General features: G+C 42.1%; 1 protein-coding gene across 2 annotated transcripts in view; it reads right to left on the minus strand.

Moving 5' to 3' along the window:
* The window catches only part of dusp27 (dual specificity phosphatase 27), a 68,676-nt gene that overhangs the window by 25,066 nt on the left and 17,523 nt on the right, over nt 1-26,087 (minus strand). For both annotated transcript variants that reach the window (XM_069888512.1, XM_069888511.1), the window contains one exon: nt 20,675-20,791. The gene's annotated coding sequence lies outside the window, so the exon portion shown is untranslated. The remainder of the gene's footprint in view (nt 1-20,674; nt 20,792-26,087) is intronic.

A 26,087-nucleotide genomic window follows, 5' to 3' on the forward strand; every position in this document is an offset into this window, starting at 1 on the left:
AGGGGGTGGGCCTTATTGTCGTAGCTGGACACCCATTGAGCATAATATGAAAACACCATTAGGCACCTCTTAAGTGCCTTTAAGGAGTTTGGGACAGGGAGCTCCATGAGGGATTGCATGCAGCCTAGGTCGGGGGCAATGACACAATGTCATAATCTGCTGCCATGATCAGCAGGACCACGATGCGAACCTCGCAAAGTTCTTACCAGGATAGGCATCCCTTCATTGTTGTCGTCAGCAGGGAGGCCTTCCCAAGATGGCGACCTCCATGTTGACCATGCAGTGTTCGATGAAGAAGAAGGCAGAAGTGGAGTCGTGGCAGTGAGAAGTGATGTCATCAGGGCGGTGGGCTGAGGTGCTGAGGTTGGGAGTGATGGTGGCAAGATGGCACTCCTCTTATCGTGCACGCGGTCAGTGCTGGAAGCTCCTCAGGGACGCACGCCACGCTACTCCCGGACTGTGGTTGGGACCTGCAGACTTTCTGGTAATGGTCCCTCTTCCCGCAGCCCAAACATGTATCCCATTCGCAGGGCAGATGCTTGGACTGCCCACTGAAGTTGCATCTTGACGATGCCGTCGGCATGATTGCAGCCGTGATCGGGTTGGTAGCGCCTGATGCAGAGTCCCAGGCCGAAGGCCCTCGTGGTGGAATATAGGGAGATGGCCCGCTTCTGCCCACGATCGACACCGCGAGGCGGTGGGCTGAGTTTAAGGTTCTGATTAAGTCGATAGCCTTTTTGAGTGGGAGCGGGTCCTCCTCAAGGAGTTGTTGCCAGATGTAATCTTACTTCAGACCTGACACACAGGCATCTCGAATCAGTTCCTCTATGCACTGGGTTAGGGATATAGTGGCCGTGGGTTCCTCCAAACAGTCTTTTTCTGGTGTGACCAGGGACAGGACAAACTCTTCAGTTGACTTACCAGGCTGTTTTCTGAGCGCCAGCAGGTAACAGGAGTATACCATGTTCACTTAAGGCTTGTACAGTGTCCGTAGCTCAGCCATTGCCTCGTTGTAGGTCGCATTGCCTTGGATGGTCAGGAAGGCCCTCTGGCCGACTCGTGCCCGAGGATTTTTGACTTCTTCTCGTCAGAGTCGACCACCTCAGCAGCAGCATCAAGGAAGTTATTGAAGCAGTTCATCCATTGCTTGAAGAGCACCAAAGCACCTTGGACTTGGGGGTCAACTTCTAGCCGTTCTGGGTGCAGCAATTTCTCCATTACTGGAGACCTCCAAAATCTAGTACAATAAATTGTTGGGCGCTATCAGTAGCCCCAATAATGACTCAGACAAAGACTGAGGGGAACGATAGGCTTTATTGTACTAGAGAGTGGTGGCCTGGGTCCAAGGCTAGGAATGAGCGGGAAGGAGAGGGGACTCGACCTTTATGGCCCAGGGTCACATGGGTAGGACTAAGGGAGGAGCCAAGGTAGAAGGACACCCAGAGGGAGGACCAGCCATCACATACAATCGTATCACTACACCCATGTTTAAGTGGCCCGTTAGAATGCAGTCTCGAACAAGAAATTTCAGTGCACTTCTTAGTATTAACACGAGATGCCTGCTGCCTTTTTGAACAGCTATTAGACTCTATTTTAAATTAAATTAGATAAAGAAATACCAACTGTGATATGAGCACATCAATAAACTACTGTAATGTCAAAAGTTAAACTGTTTAGTAATGTAGTTATTTTGATAGAAAATGAATTTTCAATGGTACAGGAGTTTTCTGGTCTAAAAACACCAGTTTTTTTTTGCAGTGCAACTGGTTGAAAACTGCCAGGCTTAACGTTGTTTGACCCATAACTCCTTATATTTTTCTGTATGTGGCCCACAACCAAAAATGTTTGGCCACCTCTGTGCTAAGCTTTTGCCATTAGCTTGACCTCCCCAAAGAGAAATGAACACTTGTGAAGATATTTCATTCATTTTGCCCTCACAAAGACTGGGCTGGGCCTGGCTAACTGGGCCGGGTGGATTTTCTCACAATGATACACTGAGCACCAGAGGGGACGATGGCAAGGGGAGCCCAAAAGCAATTCACTTGAGGCGGGAGGACATTTACTAAACTTGGAGGCTAAAAACGCAAACTTCAGGATCTATCAACCTGAAGGAAATTACTTTCTTTACACAAGTGATCACATCAGGAATTTGAAGGTTTGCTGAAAATATAGCTGCAGCTGAAGAAGACAATTAGCTGGTGACTGCTTCTGAAGTTTATTGTGTTTACCGTAGGAAATCTTGGAGTGCGTGCCCATCTTCAAGGATGAAATAACTGGACCCTTGTGATTCTCCAGGGCCACTGCAGCAGGATTACCACAAGTGGATGGAATGTCTGCAGATTTTAAAGGTTTGGTGGAAGCTGATGCATTCACTGGACATAATCCTGTCCTCCACTTGAGAGGCAATTATCCAATTTGGGTACATTAATAGAGAAAATAAATGGGAGCTTTTAAAGAATTTTTGAAGATATTTTCTTACTCTCTTCTATCAATCAATCTAAGTGCAGTGGTGCATTGCTGGTGTCAGACCTGTGTTCTTTCTGAAGATGTTAATACTTTGCAAGAACCAATTGCAGTGTCATCTGAACGGCTGAACTTTGAAGGAACTACTTTCAGGCTCATTTCCTCTTTTGAAGACATAATGGGACCATTATTAAAAAGTATAATTGACAAAACAACTCATACTAGTTAATGTCAGGCTGCACATGTTAAAAGAGAAACAGGATTAATATTTTGTTACCTTCTAGGTATTTGACCTGAAGCATTCTCCATTTCTCATTCCTGCCAAACTTCTGCATTTGCAGCAATATTTTAATCCCAGTTTTGCAGCAGTTAGAGTACCGATATTTTTGTCTCAGTACAGTTTTGTATTCGGGAATAAAGTAAGGTCCTTGTTAGGTTTCAAAGTTGACCTGTGGTGTTTCCTCTTTCTCTGTATCATTTGAAACTCATTTGATTTAAATCTAAATTTAAGATTCCTTTATATCAATGTTAATAGTATAGAATATGTAATAATGCATAAAATTGTCTTCTACCTACCATAAGGCAGACAGAGTTGCCATGAGTGTTCCTCGCACCCCTCACAATGCTGGAGAAACCCAGCAGGTCAAACAAAGTACTTCATAGAGCAAAAAAAAATATGTTAATTAACATTTTGCATTTTGGACTTGAGCCCTTCATCAAGGTACGTAAAAATGTAGGTGGGGGAAGAGCATACTCAAAGGCAGGAGGTAATAGGTGGATAAGGGAAGGAGGACACACCAACAAACAGGGGGAGGAGGGATGGCTCTATGAATGAAGAGGGAAGTGGGTAGAGAGCTGGAGGAAAGAAGACAGAGAGAAAGGGAAGGGAAGGACAATGGAAAGTAAGCTAGCAGAAACCGGAGAAGTTATGATACGGTTGGAGAGTGCCCAGACGGAATATCAAGTATTCTTCCTCCAATTTACAAGTGGTTTTCGTGGGATAGTAAAGGTGAAAAGTAAAGGTTCCATTATTGTCACATAATACTACATTTAGAATGTAAAATTTATGAAATTCTTTAACTTTGTCCAGCACCCTTTACAGAAATGAAGCTCCAGCGAGGATACATGAGGTCATGGACAGACACGTGAGCATAGGAGTGCAATGCGGAATTGAATTGGTTGGACACTGGGGGATTCCTATCACTGATGTGGAGCAAAGGTGCTCAGCAAAGCAATCTCCAAGTCTGTCGAGTCTCTCTGATGAAAGGAAGGCCACAAAGGGAGGACTGGAGGCAGTGGATAACACATACACAAGTGAAGTGTTGCTTCACTTGAAAGGCCTTTTTGGACAGTGGTGAGGGAGGAGGTGTGGGTGGAAGTGTGGTGCTTCATGCGGCCACAGGGAAGGTGCTGGTGGGTGATTGGTGGGGATGGATGAGTGGACAAAGGAATCATGGATGGAGTGGTCCCTATGGAAGGTGGAGAGGGAAAGATATATCAAGTGGTGGGATCATGTTGGAGGTGGCGGAAATTATGCAGGATGAGGAGGTTACTGGGCTGGTAGGTAAGGACAAGGGGAATCCTGTATCTGTGATGTCTGGGGGCAGAGAGGGGCAGGGCAGATAAGCAAGAAATGGAGGAGATGCGGGTGAGGGATAAATTGATAGTGGTAGAGGGGAAGCCATGTTTGTGGAAGAAGGTAGACATTTTAGATGATACGGACTAGATATCATCATCTAGGGAACAGATGGGGCAGAAATGGCAAAACTGAGAGAAGGGAATGGAATTCTTTCAGGGGATTTGGTGTGAGGAAGTGTAGTCAAGGTAGTTGTGGGAGTTAATGGGTTTGTAATATATATCTGTGGAAAGCTTATTTCCCAAGATGGATTTAGAGAGATTAAGAAAGGGGAGGGTGTAATCAGAGATGAATTTGAAATCAGGGTAGAAAATGGCAGTGAAGTGAATGAAGTTGACGAGCTCATCACAAGTGCATGAGACAGCGCTGATGTAGTCATCAACACAGCAAAAAAAAGTTGAGGGTTCTTGCCTGTGTAGGCTTGCAGCATGGATTGCTCCACAAACCCCACAAACGGGCAGGCATAGCTGGCTACTCCTTTGATTGAATAAAGTGGGATGAGTCAAAGGAGAAGTTATTAAGAGTGAGACATTCTACCAGGCGGAGAAGGATGGTGGTGGAGGGTGACTGTTGGGTTTCTTGTCAAGAAAGAAACAAAGGGCTTTAAGACCTTCTGTATGGGGGATGGAGGTGTCAATGGTTTGGAAGTCCATAGTGAAAATGAGGCTGTCAAGTTCAGGGTACCGTACATCATTGAAGAGATGGAGGGCTTGAGAGGTATCGTGGATGTAGGTGGGGAGGGATTAGATTGGGGAGAAAAGGTGGAGTCAAGGTAATGATACTATCCATGAGCAGCAATCCCCTGTTAAAATTGCCAGCCAATAGGACCAGACTCCTCTTTCCCTGCTGTTATAAAGCAGCAAACACCGTTTGCACTGTGAGGAATTTATCGTAAGTGCTGTCTTGTGGGTGAATGCATGACTGTAATGGAGTAGGTGGAGAGTGACTCCAATGTGCCTACCTGGGCTCTTCATTGCTCTCTCCCAGTTTCATGATCTTCTCCCAAAGGACCTGATTCTATCCCCCTCACAGTATCTCATTAAGACTACACTATTTCTGAGCAGTGAGTTAAAACCAAGGTTGTGGGCCATCAGAATTGGGGCAACAGAAATGATTTTTGTGTGTGATGTTTGGAAGAATGGAGGGGCTTCATGAAAGGATTTTGAATTCCATGGTCCTGTAGTTGTACAGATAGAAACAGTTCCTTCCATCCGCTCATGCCAATCTATGACTGCATTATTAGTTCCTCTATTCCCTGCTCATTAAAGTACATGTCCAGATGCCTCTTCAATGTTATTACAGTCCCAGCCTTCATCACCTACTCTGGCAGCTCATTCCAGATACCAACTACTCTTTGTGTGGAACATTAACCCTTCAGATCTCTTTGTGCACGCATGGACAGGGTTGTGAGGAAAGTGTATGACATAAGCCTTTTTTACCTTAAGGAAACTATGCAGTGTGTCCTCATGACACAGGGTGGCACTGAATATGTTCTGTCCTGGTTTAAATCCCCAAAATGCAAAACTTCACACTTGTCTGAGTTAAATTCTGTCTGCAAATCCTTTTCCCATTTCCCTGGTTGAATAATTCCCAGGTGTAACCTTAAACATCCCTCTTCAGTTTTGCTGTCACCTCAAACCTTATCCGTTATGCCACTCAGGTTTTCATCCAAATAGCTCACATCAATGGAGAATAAGTGAACATAGCACCAGTGCACCACATGTCACAAGTCTCCAGAATAAGTCTCCACCTCCAGACCACAATCAGTGAGGATTGATAAGAACATTCCACAATCCCCTTTAGTACTAGTGCAGCAGAGGGCTGCATTCCTAGCCCCTTGATCTAATGACTTTACACCTATGACTGTGGCTCGGTTCAACAATAACACCATCTACAAATTTTCTGACAATACCATGGTAGTGGGTTGTATAAAAAGGGAAGATGAGTCAACATACAGGAGGGACATTGAAAATTTGGCTGAATGGTGCACCAAAACTAAGGAGCTGATTGTTGACTTCAGAAAAGGAAAATGAAAGGTTTACAATCCAATGATCATTGGGGGATCAGAGGTGGAATGGGTTAGCAAATTTAAGTTCTTTGGAGTAACTACCTTGGAGGATCTTTCCAGGACTAAACTCATTAATGGTATCGTGAAGAAAGCACGTCAACACCTCTTCTTCCTCAGGAGCTTGCAGAGATTTGATATGATATCAGAAACGCTGGCAAATTTCTACAGATGTGTGGTGGAAAGTGTGCTGACCGGCTGCATCACGGTTTGATATGGGAACATCAATATCCCTGAGCAGAAACCTGCCAAAAGATAGTGGACACAGCCCAGGACATCACAGGCAAAACCATCCCCACTATCGAGAACATCGACAGGGAACGCTGACATCGGAGAGCAGCAGGAATCATCAAAGATCCACACCAATCAGTACATGCTCTGTTCTCACTGCTGCCATCAGGAAAGAGGTGTAGGTGCCACAAGACCGGCACCATCAGACTCCTCAACAACAAACTCAATCAGGGATTCATTTAAAGACTGACTTTTGCACTTTATTGATATTTTTAATTCTCTCTGTATTGCACAGTCTTTTTGTTTACATTTTGTTATCTGTTTACAGTTCTTAATTTGTTTACATGTGTACGTACAGTTTTTTTTGCACTTCTAATAAGTGGTCATTCTGCCTCGCCCGCAGGAAAAAGAATCGCAGGATTGTATGAGATGACATGTATGTACTCTGACAATAAATCTGAAACACTGCGAGACTGGATGAGTTACTCCAGCATTTACTGTGTATTTTCACGAGAGTGACAATGCTGACCTGTAATGTTACCTGTTCCACCCTCTGTGCTGAGTATGATATTGCTTTTGTAGATTGTGACACTATTTGCTAGGTACCTGATTCTGTTCTCTGGTCTGAAGCTAGAAATCTGGTGTCTACTCGCTACTTTATTCCTGACCCTCTGTTCCAATCGGGGATTGCTCTGGACAGATGAAACTATTGTTGACAATTGTGATGGAATCTTTAGTTATAAAATATATATTTCTATGTAAAGTTATTTTGTGGGTTGGATTCAGGGGGACACACAGATGGCAAGCCATTTTTGGAGTTGAAGCATCTGGAAAAACAGAGCATTAAAAATGAGAACTGAATGTTTCATTCAATTGCTAGAACAATAGAGTTTGCTAAGGAGAAGAACCTGTGTAATCAAAGCTGACTTTTGATTCAATGGCTAGTAGACAGGCCGGAGTCCAATTAGCTCATGATTCATACGTTTGAAGAAGACAGATGATGTAATGTAATCTGGGTTCTAACACACACACACATTTACGTATAGTGGGGTTATGCTGAAGTTAAGTTTTGAGTTAAGTAAGAAGTGTAATGTTATAATAAATTATTTTTTTTGAAGATACCATTGACGTGATGTAATTCCATTGCTGCTGGTCTAGTTCATAATGACTATGGCCAACTCTGGTTACTGTAAAACAAAAAAAGACCTGCAAATTCCAATGGGTAGCAGAAGCAATGAGTATAACCCTGATGCTTGGGATGTTTGCTCAATGGAACATATGTCCAAAGTGTTTCACAAAACATTGATTTTTTTTTAAATCAGAGTTGTGACCAGAAGCAACATTTTGAGAAAAATCAAAGGTTGGACTCACTGGGTTTTGGCAGTTGGCTGACATTTACCCATGTAAGAACTGGCAAGTTCAGATGCTGATCGACCCATGACTCGATGTAAAGTGGAGCTTGTGAAATGCTTCAGCATTTATGAATGTCCTGCTGTAGATCAGATCGCTCCAAAAAATAGCAACCATAGAACGGAAGAGAAAGAAGGTAGGAATACGTTAAAATGCATTATTATGAAGTATTTAATTGCTTTAGAAAATGTTTAACCACTCTTGGGCAATAAAATTCATTAATTTAAAATTAATGTTTTTTTAAATTATATTTTTCACTTTTACTAGTTCTTAAATGCTTCCAAATAGTAGAGTGATATTCCTCAGATTTTAATTTTTTTCATTTTTACTTCAGTCCAAATAGGATGATTTTATGTGAATTAATTTTATTCAGATTAACAGATTGACGAGCTTCATCTTCCACGAAACTGTAATGGAGATTCTGCGTGAAGTGCTTGTTGTAGATTGTGAGATTGAGTGAAAGGAGTGTATGAAATACCATCTGTAGGATACGAGAACAGACAAAACTTGGAGTTAATCAGTAAGATTAGCTGCAGAACCTTCCAAAGCCTTCCACTTCACCTGGACTTCAGCATATTTTTTTTATATATAGAGCCATAGATAAGATGCATAAATTGTAGTTGTTTACATGCACTGCAAAAAAAAAAAGAAGGGTCTGTATTTTAAGCAAAAGTAGAAGGAAAACACTGTTTGTCTGGTAATTTTGTTTCTTGCCTGTTAAAGTTTGCCCAGGGGAACCGAAGATTGACTCAAAACTTTTGGGTTCAGGAAACAATTTGCCACTCTTAACACTTTTCCAGTTAGAAACATTATATGGTCCCACCACAAAAAAGAGTTAATGGGTGCAGGGCTTTCAAGCCTGCTATTCCCTTGGACAGATAAGAATTGTGCGATCAGAAATATAAAATGTTGCTATAGTTGTAAAAAATGAGTTTGTTGATGATTAAAGCTGTTTATTTGTAACTTTGCAAATAAAATAAAGACATTTATTTGAATTATTATACAATTTCACTGTCAGATAGCCATTTTAGAGAGGCGTCAACATAAGGTCGCAATGATCATCTAGCCAGACTAATCATGACCAGCAGAGGGGGCAACTAACCAGTCTAAAGTTTCAAGACATCTTGCATTGTTCAATATAACTTATTAATGACAGAAGTTGGCCTACATTAAAAAATGAGTTGACAACAACAATCAGGCACTACTAAAGTTGGAGAAGGAATACTAGTGAACATAGTGTCAGAGTCACAAAGATTGGTGAAAATCTAACCCATGATCAGTGAACAATTGACAGATTTAAGCACCATAACTGATGATAAGGTGTTATTATTATTACCAGGGGAGTGTAAAAGTTGGGGAGGGGCACCTGATAACTGTTGGAAATAAACTTTTCTTGAACAGAGCTGCTGATTTTCAGGCTTCTGTACCTTCTGCTTGAAGGTCGCAGTAATAAGAGGTTGTGACCAGAGTGATGGGGGAACCTTCTTGAGGTTAGCTGCCTTCTTGAGGCACCACCCTACAATACAGGGAGGTCAGAGCCTGTGATGGACCTGGTTATATTTGTTAGCATCTGGAGCGTTTGTATTCCTGGGCAGTTGTATTCCCAAACTAGGCAGTGATGCAACCAGCCAGTATACTTTCCATAGTGAACCTACAGAAGTTTGACAGAGCATTTAATGACATGCCAAATCTCCCCAGACTCCGAAGGAAGTAGAGGCCCTGATTTGCTTTCTTCACGATGACATTAGGGTGTTGGGTCCGGGAAAGCTCTTCCAAGAAAATTCATTCTTATCCACAAGTCATGAAATTCAGTGTTTGCAGTAGCATCATAGAGCAAACATACATATTCTAACCATCTGACAACATGACTATAAAAAATACAATAGAATAAAAATAACAATACTAGTGTGCGAAAAGTAAGGCAGTGTCTGGTTCGTTGATCATTCAGGAATCTGATGGCAGTGGGGAAGAAGCTGTCCTTGTGCTGCTCAGTGCTCGTGATTAGGTTCATGTATCTTTCCCCTGATGGTAGCAGAGTGAAGAGGACATGGCCTGGGTGATGGGGGTCTTTGAGGATAGAGGCTGCTTTTTTAAGACACCACCTCATGCAGATGTCCTTGATGGAGTGAAGCCTGGTGCCTGTGACGTCGCAGGCCGAGTTAACAACTCTCTGGAGTTTATTCTTGTACTGAGAGTTGGCGCTTCCATACCAGGCAGTGATGCAACCAGCCAAAATGCTCTCCACAGAACACCTGTAGAAATTTACAAGAGTCTTAGGTGACATACAAAATCTCCTCAGACACCTCACAAAGTATAGCCACTGGTGAGCCTTCTTTGTAATTGCATCAATGTGGAGGTTCCAGGAGAGATCCTCGGAGGTGTTGACAGCCAGGAATTTGAAGTTCTTGACCCTTTCCACTAGTGAGCCCTTGATGAGGACTGGGTCATGTTCCCCTGACCTGCTTCCTGAAGTTCACAATCATCTCCTTGGTTTTGCTGATGTTGAGCACATTACACCATTCAATGAGATGATCTATCTTCCTCTTCTACACTTCCTCTTTGCAGTTTGTGATTCTGACAAAAACTGTGGTATCATCAACAAACTTGTAGGTGGTATTGAAATTGTCCTGGCCACACAGTCATGGGTGAATAACATGTAGAGCAGTGGGCTAAACACGCATCCTTGGGGTTCGCCTGTGCTGATGATCAGCGAGGAGGAGATGTTGCTTCCAATTCGTACTGACTGTGGTCTTCCGATGAGGAAGTCAGGCATCCAGATGCAGAGTGGGGTACAGAGGCCTAGAGTTTGTAGCTTCTTCACAGCACTGAGGGAATAATGGTATTGAAGGCTGAGTTGTAGTCGATGAAGAGCAGCCGTATGTATGAATTATTGTTTTCGAGGTGATCCAAAGTGGAGCGGAGAACCAGTAATACTGCATCTGCTGTGGAGCGATTGTGACGAGAGACAAATTGCAGTGGGTCCAGATCTTTACTTAGGTACATGTTAATTCTAGCCAGGAACAGTCTCTCAAAGCATTTCATCACAGTAGAAGTTAGAGCCACTGGGTGGTTGTTGTTGAAGCACCTCTCACTACTGCCCTTTTGAAGCTGGTGGGAACCTCTGACTGCCCCAATGAGAGGTTGAAAATGTCCATGAACACTCCAGCTGGTTGGGTTGGTACAGATTTTCAGTACCCTGACAGGTACACCATCAGGGCCTAACACCTTGCAAGGGTTCACCCTCTTAAATGATGTTGTGACATCATCTTCAGAGACAGATATCACAGCATCCTCAGCCTTTTCAAGGATTCTAGAAGGCATTGTTTGGTTCTTCTTCTCAAAGTGGGCATTGAAGGTGTTCAGCTCATTGGGTAGTGAAGCATTGTAGCCATCTACAGTGTTCGCCTTCGCGTTGCAGGCTGTAATGGCCTCCACTCCCTGCCATAGTTGGCATGTATCTATCTCTGTCTCTAGCTTTCTCTGGAATTGCCACTCTGCTTCAGAGATGGCCTTCTGCAGGTCATGCCGAGACTTCTTGTAAAGGATCTAAACATCCTTGTTCTTAAATGACCCTGTGGTGACTCCCTTACTGAATCTCAGCGGCAAAAGATGATGTCCTTGCATTTTTTTTGTGGTTTCTGTATTTCTTATAAATCCCATACTACTTGACTTAATGCAAATACCACTTCTTATTCTGTTAATTTATTTGTTTTTATTGCATTACCTGCTGAATGAGCTGACTTCCCCGGATAGCACACACAACGAAATTTTAAAAAAATGGTATCTTGGTACATGTAATAATAAAAACAATCACACTTTTCAATGCAGGAGGAGAAATTAAATGAGAAGGGAAGGACAAGGACTGGCATCTTCACATTTTTATTTTATGGACATAGGGAGCATTTCATCTCTTTGGGTTGTATTTCTGCACATCACAGACTGTTGCAAAATTGCATGTGGCCTTAACATTAGTGTGACAAATGAATCCAGTTCTTGGCTCCAAAATTTAAATGTCTCTAGTGTCAAGATATTTTTCAAAATCTTGTGAAATTTCATCTCTTGATCATCATTGCTGCACATGTATATTTACAAAAGGTGTGGAGAGACTCAGCCTTTGCCAGTGTCCTATGTGATAAAATAGTCCCCTGATACTGTTCATATCCATACATGAAGCATAATTACTGGAAAGGGAAACCTGAAGGCATTTTGTGTCAATAAAGCTACTCTTAATTAGAGGAGAGACCAAGGTCAAAGGAAATGGTAAACAGCTGTGAGCAACCAGAGATCAGATAACTTTGCAACTGGTTAATTAATTTAAGAGAGTTTAAATGTGTAGATCATACAGAGAACAATTTTAAACTTCTGAATGTATGTGGCTGAGCATCAAACTATTCATTCTGATTCAGATAATTAACAAAGGATTAATTGTGAGCTGATTAGTGAAATGTTTTAATTGCACCAATTATTTTAATTAAGGTGAACCGACATTAAGATGTGCAGCATTTTAACACAAAATGTCTAAATGGTCTTAGAGACAAAGGGAAAAACCATTGATTAAGGACAGAACTTTTTGAGAGGCTTCATGTGTAAAAGGATGGAGAGAGCTGGGAGATTTGGGAGAATCACAAGGAAAGATTGGAGAACACAAGACATGAACAAATGAAAATGTTTCCTGACAGATAGGGATTTAGGAGAATATATAGAGAAATCCCTGTAACTGCCTTACAAAAAATAATTGATGTGATCTGTGGGATGGAACTGTTAGCATTTGGCTTTCCTTACTGATGACCAGTGGGCATTTGGATCAAGCCGCCATGAAGTGGGTGAGCTCTGTTAATGACAGAAAAGCTCTCATGATGACAGCTTAACCAGATTCCTTAGACAATGGTTCTCACAGATGTTGGAATATTGCTCCGGAAAATCTACGCGCTTTAAAAGCTCAAGGCTGCAGAAAAGGGGTTCAGAAGTCTTGAGATGAGAGCCATCACAATCCCAGAATGAGTTGTATCTGGTTTCGTGCACAGCACCAGGACGAACTTATAAATGGTTTGAGAGCTCAGCACAATAGTTAAAATGAACCCGGGCAATAACTATATTTTGTAGTAAAATCACCACAGTCCTACAACAAGCAATCATTTTTGAATTGACAATTTGTAACACCGATTCCTTCGTTGCACCTGGTCTATATCCGGTTTCAATGGTGACAGTTCTGTCACAGTACCTTTAGCCTGCCAGTTTTAAGTGGCAGGTAGTCTTTTGTTGGAAATGTATCAGCAGAATTGTTCGTGCGCCTGACATTTCTGAAATATTCCTCAAGTTCCAGTCCCCACTGAATCTTTACTCCAGCAGCAAATAAAATCAAAATGCTGGATTTTGCATGTTTTATTCAATTTGATTTTACCAGAATGATAAATAACACATTTCTTTCAGCTCCATCCCATTGGTAATCGGTCATGTGAAATTTGCAATATCTTGAGTATAATGAAAAGACTGTAGATTCTAAACTACAGACAGATACAGCAGCTAACCCTGTTGTGTCTGCTCCTTACAGTGACCAGAAAGTACTAATCACATCCTTCAGGTGTTCCTCTTCAGGCTTTAGTATACATGAGTGGACAACCTAGGCCTTCATTCTGACAGCTTCCCTCTGGAACATGTAGTAGGCAGATATCAGAAAATCAATGGGCCAGATCAGGCTGGGCGGGTTATTCATCAGACCATAAGATAGAGGAGCAGAAATAGGCTATTCAGCCCATCAAGTGTGCACCGCCATTTCACACATAGAACATGTCATTGTTTCTTTGTCATTTTCCCCACTCAGCCCCACTGCCCGGCCTTCTCCACATAACTTTTGATGCCCTGGTTGATCAATAACCTATCAATCTCTGTCTTAATACATCAAAGTGTTGGTCACCACAACCATCTGTGGCAACAAATTCCACAGATTTATCACCCTCTGGCTGAAGAAATTCCAATGCATTTCTGTTCTGTGGACACCCTTCAATCCTGAAGTTGTGCCCTCTTATTCTAGACTTTCCCACCATGGGAAAGAACCTTTCTACATATATTCCGTTCATGCCTTTCAATGTTCAAAATGTTTCAAGAGATCCCTCCTCATTCTCCTAAATTCCAATGAATACAGGCCAAGAGCTGTCAAACACTCCTCATATAATAAACCTTTTTATTCCCATAATCATCCACATGAACCTCCTTCGAACCTTCTCATCAGAATACTGATGGATAAATATGACATAGTGAAGACAGGAGATATAGGACCTCTGATTCTATTAGGTGGCTGTGAGCAGGGCCTGGACTTCAGCAGGGTAACACTGGAGGGCTAGACTTTGTACAAGGATGGGGAGATTGGGGCCTCAGTGGATAACAGAATTAAGAGTGTGAGATCAAAGGATTTGAACTTGGGCCTTAGTGTATCAAGTTTGGGAGACTGGGCTATCAGGAGTTTGGGATTGAGAACAGTGGGGAGATTGCTGTTTGGTGGTCAGGCCATAATGGTGCATAGTAAGGAATTTAGCTGAACTAGGTCTCAGTCCAGGTTTCCCTGGGAGTCTACGTTGTCAGTTGCTCAAGGGATGTAATTCAGCTTCAACATAACACTCTAAATGGTTTACATGGGGAATAATGTCATCCCTTGCCACCCTGATGCAGAAATTGCATTAGACTTGAAGATGTCTCATGCCTGGAAGTGTTTGACTGAATTTCTAGAAGGACACAAAACCATCTTGAAATAGTTATTACTATGTTTCACAGCATATAAAAAAAACCAAATTTCAATTAAAATAATACAGAAATAAACAGCATGAGGATATAAATTTATAGACAGTGATCTCCTAATCTGCCAAACTGATCCATCAAAGTCAACCTCCAACATCCCAATCTCCTGAATCCCTGCACCCCAAACTTCCAACCCTACCATCTGACAAGCGCCTGATAGAGCCCTTTTGCTCCTTAGGAAGGAGATTTTTTTAAAAAAGTATTTACAAGGCAAGAATGAATTAAGGAAGTCCTACCTATAAAAATATGACACCTTTTAAAAACAATTGGGAGTAGAGTGTATGCAGAACACCACTACCCAGTTCACAATTATATCCACTCATAGAATATGTCATTGCTTCTTTGTCATTGCTGAGTCTATGTTTGGAACTCACAACCCAAAAGAATTGTGGAAGCAACTAACATCAGAACAGCAGTTGTTCAAGGAAGTGATGAATCTCCTTGTGCTTGAAAAGTCTAATTGCTTGCGAAAAGTTGACCTTCTCAAGAGTAATTAGGGTCAACAAGGAGTGTCTGCTCTGCTGCTCAAGGTCATTGCTTTCCAGCAACATCCCCACATCCTTTGATTCTCCAAATTCCCCAAAGTCTATCCATCTTTGCTGTGATCTTGTTGTGATTGATCTTCTACAGCCTTAGAGGATAGAGAATTACAAAGGTTCACCACACCTTTAATGAGGATATTTCTGTTCCTTATTCCTAAACTGTGCTCTCTAATCCTAACCTCCCTGCTTCTAGCCCATTCAATGCTTTTAAGAATTTTGTCAATTTTGATGAATCTCCTCATATTCTTCTGAATTCTAGATAATACAATTCCCAGTCTACCCAATCTCACTTCAGACAGCAAATCTGCCTTCCTAGAATCAATCCAGTGAATCTTCATTTCTCTTTCTCTGTGGCAACTGTACATCTTTTCTAAGGATACTACACCTGTACACAATGCTCCAGGTACAGTTACACAATACCCACTATTGCCCTGTACACACAAGGCACGGTACACTAATCAACACAGGAATATGAAACTAATTACAACTGCAACAGGTAAAATTCAATGGTTTCTCCTGGGTGTATGCCAGAACATCATCTACACTGCACTGCATACACCACACAAGTGGTGTCCATCATCGCCCGCAACATAGTCGGTCTTCCAGTGTCACCCACAGCTCGCAACCTGGAATGGAGCACAAGGATCAACTCAAAGGAAAAAGAGAGTGAGCTGCTCAACTTTGTGGGTTTTATACTGCATCTGACTAGAGGGGGTCTGGGCCAGATGTGTTTGTGAGACCTGTGAGAACCAATTGTGTGGCAGCTTCACCTGTGGGTGGATCAAATCCTTGATTAGCAGTTGAGGTGACTTCAGTTTGAGGGCAGTTGACCTTCCATATAACAGCCTTTCACTTCTGTGCACCGAAGTGGATGATGTCAAATATTTTCACATCATATTTCATCTGCCATGTTATTGTCTACATCTCCCAAAAGCTTCTTTACAATCTCCTCTCCACTGATAATCCCATTTGCAAAGGTGGATATATGACATTGGTCCCCTCAGCTAAATTGTGGATACAAATTTATAAATTGCAAGTAGCTGGGGTTTAAGCTCTGATCACTTCAGAGCATGTTCCCTCTGGCATTCCATTAGTCATAGCCTGCCAACCAGAGAAGTATCTGTTTACACCCACTCTGTGTTCTGTTCAATAACTAATTCTCAATCCATGTGAGCATACCACTTCCAATTCCATGTGTTGATGGTGAGAACTAAATAAAAAAATGCACACAGTTCCTTTCTCAGGAGAGAATCTGCAGCAGTTTCAGAAAACCTACTTCAAAAGCCTTTGATTCTATTTTGGACTATAATCATTTGTTAAAATCCTAGGTCTTCACAGTCAATTATGAATCCTGAAGCTTCTGTTGGCATCTTTGCATTCTCAAGTGACTTGAAATGTACCATTCAAATTCAAGTTGTTGAGACTTTGCATTCTCAGTAATATTTCTGACAGCTGGAGATTTCCATTAATCCTTATCTCTATTTCTTGGTTACAAATTCAGAGAGAATTAATTAAAAGAAAACAATATGCTGAAGTAATCATTGCTGAATGGCAACTTTCAGAAGATAGAACATTATTTTGGCCAATCTGTTTTTCCACTGTAAACAGGGCTCGTTGCCTAAATTTTCATCACAGATATAAATCACTCATTTAATTCCAAAGGTTCTTCCATGCTTGTACTTCCCTGAAAACATCTATACCGTTCTACTTTTAATTTTTCTGAAGGATACTGTAAAATAAAGAATAGGAGTAAAACAGGAAAATCTGTAGACACTGTGGTTGAAGTAAAAACACACCATGCTGGAGAAACTCAGCAGTCAAGCGGTGTCCTTTATGTAGCAAAGGTAAAAATCCATAAACGATGTTTCAGGCTTGAGCCCTTCATCAAGGTATGGAAAAATGTTGGCAAGCGTCCGAACAAAAAAGTTGGGGGAGGGGGGGGAAGGGTGGTCGCAATGCAGGAGGTGGAGAAGGAAGGAAGGGGACAGCAGAGATCAAGGGGAGGTAAGATGGCTGGGTGAAGGGAGAGAGGAGAACTGGAAAGAGGAAAGGAAGTGGGGAGGGGGAAGAGGAAGCAGGTTAGCAGAAACTGGAAAACTTGATTTTAATGCTATCAGGCTGGAGCGTGCCCAGATGGAAAATAAGGTGTTGTCCCTCCAATTTTCAGGTGGTCTTGGTGGGACAGTGCATAAAGCCATGGACAGACAAGTGAGTATGGGTGTGTGACACAGAAGTGAAATGGTTGGCTACTGGGAGGCCTCTGTCACTGTTGTGGATGGAACGAAGATGCTCAGTGAAGAGATATCCCAATCTGCGCCCAGTCTCTGATATAGAGAAGGGAGCACCGGATGCAGTAAATCAGTCCTGCAGATAGATAAATTAAGTGTTGCTTCACTTGAAAGGCCTGTTTGGGGCCCCAGACCAGGAGGAGGGAGGAGGTGTAATCACAAAGGTGGCACCTTCTGCGGCCACAGGGAAAGGTGCCAGGTGGGTGGGATGGGAGGGATGAGTACATGAGGGTGTCACGGAGGGAGCAGTTCCTATGGAAGTCAGAGAGGGGAGGAGAGGGAAAGATGTGTCTGGTGGTAGGATCCTGTTGTAAGTGCCAGAAATTCGGGAGGAAAATGTATTGGATGCAGAGGCTGGTGGCGTGGTAGGTGAGGATGAAGGGATTCTATGTTTGTTGTGTCTGGGGGCAGAAAGGGCCAAGCCAGATAAGTGGGAAATGGAGGAGATGTGGGTGAGGACTGAGTTGAAAGTGGTGGAGAGAAAGCCACGTTTGTGGAAGAAGGCAGATGTTTTGGAAGATCTGGATGGAAGACCTCATCTTGGGAGAGAAGGGGATGGAATCCTTGCAAGGGACAGGGAGTGAGGAAGTGTAGTCAAGGGAGTTAGTGAGTTATATCAGTGGAAAGCTTGTCTCCCGAGAAAGAGACAGAGATCCAGGAAGGGGAGAGTGTTATAGGAGATGGACCAGGTGAGTTTAAGATTGGGGTGGAAGTTGGAAGCGAAGTGGATGAAGTTGACAAGCTCATTGTGAGTGCATGAAGCAGTCTCGATGTTGTTGTCTACATACCAGAGGAAGAGTTGAGGGTGGTGGTAGAGGGTGACTGGTTGGGTCTCTGACTTTCTGTATGTGTGGATGGAAGTTTAGAGGGATCGGACATCCATCATGAAAAATCTGAAGTAATTGAAGAAATGGAGAAAATGTGAGGTATCATGGATGTAGGTAGGGAGGGATTGGACTGAGGGAGAAATGAGAGAGATAAGGTCAGATGAAACTCGTTTGGTGGGACAAGAGCAAGCAGAAACAATGGGTCTACCCGGGTGGTTGGGTTTGTGTATCTTGAGTTGGAGGTAGAAATGAGCAGTGTGGGGTTGGGAGAGAATAAGGTTGGAGGCCATTGGGGGAGGCTACCAGAGGTGATGAGGTTGGAGATGGTGTTAGAGAAAGTGGCTTGATGTGCTGTGGTGGGGTCCTGTGGGAGGGGTAGATAGGAGGAGGTGTTTGAGAACTATCTTCTGGCCTCAGCACGGTAGAGGTAAGTGTGCCAGACCACAGCACCACTCTTATCTGCAGATTTGATGGTGAGGATGGGATTGTTGCAGAGAGAGTGGAGGGTAGAGCATTCAGAGGAAATAAGATTGGAATACAAGAAGGGGGTTGATAGTTTGGCAGCAGTTAGAAATAGAAAGGTCCAGAGTGGGTGGCTGGCCAGGACGAGACGTCCAAAGGAGAAAGAAAGCTTAGAGTGGGAGAAGGGGTCTAAGTTGGAGGGAGAGTCATGGTCATGGAAGTGAGCTCAGAGGTGGAGGTGACGGAAGAAGAGTTTGGCATCACAGTGCGCACGGGACTCATTACGGTGGGGTGGAGGGGGACGGGCTTTGTCAATGATGAGTTATGTTCTAGTCAAGAACTTTAGCTAAGCTGAGCCAATATCATATTCCCTTCCTCTCACTCACTGTTCAAGGTCGTCACTAAGTAGCAAAATAACGAATAGATTAAACCAAGCGCATTTATTTTCTCTCTGCACTGATGTGCAAATTAATTATGTATTCAAGTTGCTGTCCTTTCAATTATAACCTGATCCAGATGGAAACTCGGAGAAATTGCTCTAGGATCTATTCAAATGCTTGCAGCTATGAAGGGTTCCAAGTAAAAGAAAACTCAAGGAAATATATTCAAAAAAGGGCTGTGGCCCAAGTAGAAAATTATCCTTAGAAATTAAACATTGATGCTCAGAAATAAATCTGATCAGTGTGGTTGGACAATTTGGAATGGATCAGATCTGAGGCAGGTGTACAGTGATTCACTTCCTTACTGAGAAAAATCCCCCAACCCTAGGTACAAGCATGAAGTGCAAGGAGCACTCTCCCGACCGGCCAGGCTTATTACACTAGAGCACCATCCAGGACAATGCAGTCTGCCAACCGTATTCAAATAATCACAGCTACCAAATGCATGGAATAAAAGCAAAAGCTAGAAAAAAAATTCAAAAAGGACAGTGCTTCAAGTAGGTAACTCATAGTCAAGTCTATTAATCATAGAACACTACAGCACAGAAAACAAGCCTTTCGGCCCTTCTAATTTGTTATCTGATTACACAAGTACAACCCAACAAAACAGCATTCTCTGGACCTCGGGCACAGCACACAGACACACAACCAGACATAACATACAGACAAACTATACATATGCAGGATCATATGTATAAATAATTAAATATTGTTTCATGAACACGAGTCTCGGATGGTCAGTGTGAGCAGTTCCTTTGTCATCCAGCATTCTCACTGCCCATGAGAAGAAGCTGTTCCTCAGCCTGGTGGTGCTGGCTCTGATCCTCCTGTATCTCCTGATGGGAGGAGCTGAAAGATGCTGTGTGTGGGGAGGACATAATGGTGGCCAGTAGCTGAAAGTGTCTAGAGGGTAAATGTCCAATTTGGGCATAGAGTCCTCAAGGGGCTGATGTAAAAATGTGAAATGGTGAGCAGTACCCTCTGGGCAGTCTTTCATTCACAGTCTAGAATGATCAGATATGTTATCTGAATAGGGTCCCACTCAGACCATTAATCTGCCTTTGGTCTTGCTTGGATCAGTAATTAATTTTGTCTTAATTTCTGCAAGATTTCTCATCAGTGGCAGATCAATGCAACTATTATCAAAACAATACTTCAGCAGCATGCACAATTCAAAAACGTATTCAATTGTTTGTTATATAGAACTAGATTTATCTGCAGAGTCTTTCCATAAAATGTCAGTGAAAGAAAGAGTGAGAGAGTGTGCAAAAATGCCCTTATTCCATGGACATAATAGATAATTTCACTGTACACAAGATCAATATTTCACACGCTGGAAGATTTGTGAGTTATGGATTGTAAATAGAATGCCATAACTCACTGTCAGCACTGCAATGTCTTCCACACATTCAGCAGAATTGGGAAAAAATCCAAAGTTTGAACTTAAATCATTCCAGTTCATTACTGATTTTTGTATGTTAATGTTTAATGATTGGAATAAAAGGATAGATAATTTACCACTTGGACAAGTGCCCTGGGAAGTACTATTCACAAGATGTTCATCTCCATCTCCTAGGGAACTACATCAGTGCTGCCAGAGCCTCTTACATTTCCAAGGTTATATTTCAGATTATTCTGTTGAAAAATGAGAAAAAACTGTAACTTATTTTGAATTAAAACACTCAATGCTGGAGAAACTCAGCAGGTTAAACAGTGTCCTTTATAGAACAAAAGTAATACATAACTGACATTTCGGGCTTGAGCCCTTCATCAAGGTATGGAAAAATGTCTGTAGACCTCTTTTATTGTGAAAAGTCATGTTGCAAACTCCAAACTCTTGTGCCGTTCTCTCTGAAGCTAGAAATTCAAAGCACTAAATAATTTGCACTCATTTTTAGTGGAGTTCTGGTTAGGTGTGATCTAATGTGATGCACTGGTATTGTTACCCAGCAAGTAGGATTGCACATTTAGACCTATGCCACTGTTCACTGAATGGAAAGTGTAACTCCAATTTCTGGACTATCATGAAGCAACTTTCCAAGAGGACATCTCCCAATAATTTTAGAGCAGTTTGATAGAATACTAAGTTTACAAAGCCTTACCATTAAACCCAGATCACAAATAACCCAATCAGTGGGAAAAGGGCCAAAGCTGTTACCTGTGGATGTCAAAATAGATTTAATTTGATTTGCATAAATTATTCAGAGGCTGAGAGCTTCATGCAGAAACCCAAAAGAACAGTATTATGCTTTGGTTCCATGAATGGTTATTGCTTGATTACAGGGCTGTCATGTTGCTGAACTGATCCTACCTTTATTTTGAACATGGAGACATGCTTTGACTTGATCTTTATAAAAAGACACTAAAAAAAAGGAAGCATTGTATATACAAATTACAAATTACGTACATGGACGTAATTTGGTCTCAGTTCTGATTTGAAAGCAGACACTACAATTCTCCTATGCAACCAAAACTACATCTACCTGCATTCATGAATATTCCTGTCTTGTAGCACCACTAGGTATCTTAAAGAGAAGGTTATTAATTTTGATTAACTAGAAGCTGGATTTGGCTGGACTTTTACTGTGCTCATGACTTCTGGTCCAGAAATACTAAAATTTGCACCGAGAAGGCCAACAAGATATCACTGTAGCGGATTTAGCTGTGACTCAGTTTTTTTTCAATGGTTTTATCTGAAGCATGTTTTGTAACACTTATGGTTACCCCATATAGATAAAGTATTGTTACTGAAAGATTAAAAAAATGTAATATATGCTAACTACACACCAGTGCCCTCAGATGCCAAAATACACAATCCATGAATGAAATATAATTACACATCTCTAACTGGGTTTAGGTTTATCACATAAAACATCAGGCTAACAAAGGCAAAGACTGGTTCAGTCAATTTTAACAAATATCTGAGATTTTTTTCACCCAGTTACTTATTCTGAATCAGTTATTCATCATACAATATGGAACTGTCAGGAGAGCCACTGCTCTTAGCTTTGAGAAATCACACTTTAATCTACCTGAGGACTTGGGGTTTATATACACAACACTTAAGGTCAGCTTTCGATGACACCAAAAGTTTTCATCAAATGAAACTCCAGCAAATCTGTGCCAAGAGCAGACGGAATAAGCACTGCAGTTGGATGCCTACTTCTGCAGCTCTGCTGTGATTTTAATGGTGTCCTTTCGTTGTGCGCCTGATTCAGTGTAATGTTGCCTTAACAAATATCAACCAGACAAAGAAAACAGATTTGGCCCAAATAAACCAGGATCAAAGCTTGGGAGGCAAAGCTGCAAGAGAACAGTAGGAGTTCGTTAAATCTGAGATGTTTCAGTGACAGGCTCATTACATGTCCATAAGAGAATAATGAAATCAAAACCTGAGCTCAATGATGTCTTAAAACATAGAAAATAATTTCATTTGAAGCAAAAAAAAATTAACTCACGGCATATGCCAAATTATCAACAGCAAGATGATTAAATAAAATTCAGAAGTAAAAATGAAGTAATGCTAACAAAGAAAGAGAGAAGCAACACAAAGGAATTAAATGTTAACAGGAGAAAGAATGTTCAAGTTCAGATTTATTGTCAGAGTACATACATGTCATTATATACAACCCTGAGTTTCCTTTTTCCTGCGGGAGAGAATTTCCACTTATCAGTAACAGTAAACTGTACTCAAGAAAAAAAACACACACACATATATAAATAATTATCTATAGACACACAATTGCTCTTTAAATTATGATGGGGGGGGGGGTTGTGCTGAGTTCTGGCAAACCCATCATAAGTCAAAATGATGACTCCCAGAAAATTTAAATCACCTCTTCCAGCTAATTTCCCCAATAATCATTGGATCGTACACCTCTAGCTTTCCCTTCCTAAAGTCACAATCAGCTCTTTAGTTTTGGTGACATTGTGTGAGGTTGTTGTTGGTGCACCTTCAGCCATGTTTTCAATCTCCCTCCTGTTTGCTGACTCATGGTCCTTTTTTCTACAACCCACTACTGTGGTATCATCAACAAATTTATAAATGGAGTTGTTGACATACCAAGTTGCAGTCATAGGTGTAAAGCAAGTAGAGCAGGGGGCTAAGAACGCAGCTCTGTGGTGCAACATTAACAATTATTCAGGCAAGTGTGGATTGATGAGCGAAAGTCAGAGCTACATTTAGGTGAGATGTATATATGAGCATCGAGTCCACGCTGCTGAAGATCCAGCTGCGCTGGATGGGTCACGTCTCCAGAATGGAGGACCATCGCCTTCCCAAGATCGTGTTATACGGCGAGCTCTCCACTGGCCACCGTGACAGAGGTGCACCAAAGAAAAGGTACAAGGACTGCCTAAAGAAATCTCTTGGTGCCTGCCACATTGACCACCGCCAGTGGGCTGATCTCGCCTCAAACCGTGCATCTTGGCGCCTCACAGTTTGGCGGGCAGCAACCTCCTTTGAAGAAGACCGCAGAGCCCACCTCACTGACAAAAGGCAAAGGAGGAAAAACCCAACACCCAACCCCAACCCACCAATTTTCCCCTGCAGCCGCTGCAACCGTGTCTGCCTGTCCAGCATCGGACTTGTCAGCCACAAACGAGCCTGCAGCTGACGTGGACTTTTACCCCCTCCATAAATCTTCGTCCGCGAAGCCAAGCCAAAGAAATATATGAACAAGTAATTTGGAAGGGGTCACGAATGGGGAGATCTCAGGGTACATTTACATGATTTGTTGAAGTGACAGGATGGGATTGGTTGTGTGGTGATATGTAATTACACCACTAGGTCACCTAGGTCACTAGGTCATATGGACCTTCACAGAAGCATACACTTCAAGAGTAAGGAAGTCATGTTGCAGTTTTTACAACAATCAAGTTGTAGGTGCGACACAGCAGAAAGATGCAGTGGCTTTGAAAAGGGTGCAGGAGAAATTTACTACAATCATTCCTGCAATTAAACTCACTCGTGGATAGATTTGGAAGCTGGCATATTTTCCTTGAAACAAAGTGGATCAGATGCTTGCATTTCAAATAGTGAAGCAGTCAGAGAACTATCAAGAACTAGCAGACATGGAATGATTGGCTAAAAAAGCAAAACTGAAATGAGGTAAAACCTTTTGTTTATATCATGTGCTGTTTGTGTCTGGAATGCACAAAAGGGAGCTGAATATGCATCAGAAATGAGAGTTTGCAGGGAGACAGCGAGAGAGTGAGACTTGCTGGATTGGTCCTACAATGAGCTTGTGTAACCCTGATAGTCTAAATGACCTTCTGTGTTTGTAACCATTCAATAATTATGTGATTTCAATTTCTTTCACAAATTCTGCAATGGTGTGTTATCAGGGAGAAAGGACCTTTGAATGAGATTCATGGGGTGGGGGTGGGGGGGGGCTCATGCAACATGATACTGCTGTTGTGAGCATTGCACACAACTGGTTTCTATATGATGCAGCTTGAAGTATCGTCATAATTTCAAGCCCAAGGAATGGGCTTGAGAGTAAACTCAGTGCAGAGAACGCTCAATAATTCATCATTACTTCTTGTCCCAATACATTGGAATGTTCTATGATCTGAAAGTTCAAACATTTTTTTTATCTAAATATCACTCAGAATTTTGAAAGAATAAGTGAAGTTCCATAGGCTTCACAAAGGTGTAAGAAGGTGAGCTAAATTAGTGAAAACAAATTTTCACTAACAAAAACAAATAATTTAGTGAAGAATTCAAAATGCATCATTTATATTTCCTAGTCTCGTCCAGTTTTTTGTATGTTCTCTTCAATGAGTTTTGGCTCATGTGAATTAGAAGGCACCTGCAGCTTCACGGCTATACTCTGTCAGATTTTGAAACTTCTTTCTCCCAAGAGATGTAAAATCAATGGGATATGTTCATAGATATTTCCACTTCACTGAATGGACTCAGACAATATAGAATTGACAATAAAAGGAACTTGCATAAGTAAATATATTGAATATAACACATATATAACCTGACTGAATTGGCTGCACCTCTACTGATACACTGAGAACACCCACAAATTGAAGGAACAGTGTCTCAAATTTCCATCTGGACACCCTCCAACCAACTGGCATTAATAGTGAATTCTCCGGGTTCTGTTAGTTCCTACCACCCACCCCCCCCCCCACCCCCTGTCTCCTTTCCTCTAGCTCTGTCTCTCTCTCTCGGTCTCTCTCTCTCTTCCCTTTTCCCTCTGCCTGCTTTACCCCAGCTCTGTTTTCAGCACCACCCCTCCCTCCCCCATTCAATTCTCACCTATTCTTTCTCCCGGCCTTCTCTCCATATCTAATCAACACCTTTTTTTTTCTGTTGATCTGTACTCCTCCCCTGCCCTTTCTATTAATTCAGACCCCTGTCTGATTTTTGCTCATACCTTGAAGAGGTCAGGCCCGAATCAACAGTTACGTATCTTTGACCTCCTATGGATGCTGCAAGACCTGCTGAGTTCCTCTAGCATTTCTGTGCTTTTACAACAATCACAGCATTGGCAGACTTTAGTGTTTCACTCAAAAAACAAACCCAATCAAGGTTAGCATCTAATCTGAACACTAGGAGGAGTCACGTGATGGAGTAGTGGTCGGTCGGGGAACTCCAGCCCTCTCCGGAAAAGTTTAAAAAAAAACAGAAAACACAAAGGCACAAACACAAAAATTAAAATAAAGTGAAAGTAAAGGTGGGAAGAAAATGGCAACGAAGAAAGAAAAGTCGAAAGCAAGGGGAAGAAGAGAAGAAGAAAAGACATCGGAAGAAGAAGATGAAGGCCTTACCTGTCCGAGGAGGCCTGCTGTGGAGAGAGAAGCCCACTCCCTCAGGTCAGTCGAAGTCCCGAGCTCAGGACTACAAAAATGGCTCGCGGAGCCAAGCAAAATTGCGCAACTGCGCATGCGCGACTCCTCACGCATGCGCGATGCG

This window comes from Narcine bancroftii, chromosome 7, assembly GCF_036971445.1.
Source record: "Narcine bancroftii isolate sNarBan1 chromosome 7, sNarBan1.hap1, whole genome shotgun sequence".
Classification (NCBI taxonomy): Eukaryota; Metazoa; Chordata; class Chondrichthyes; order Torpediniformes; family Narcinidae; genus Narcine; species Narcine bancroftii.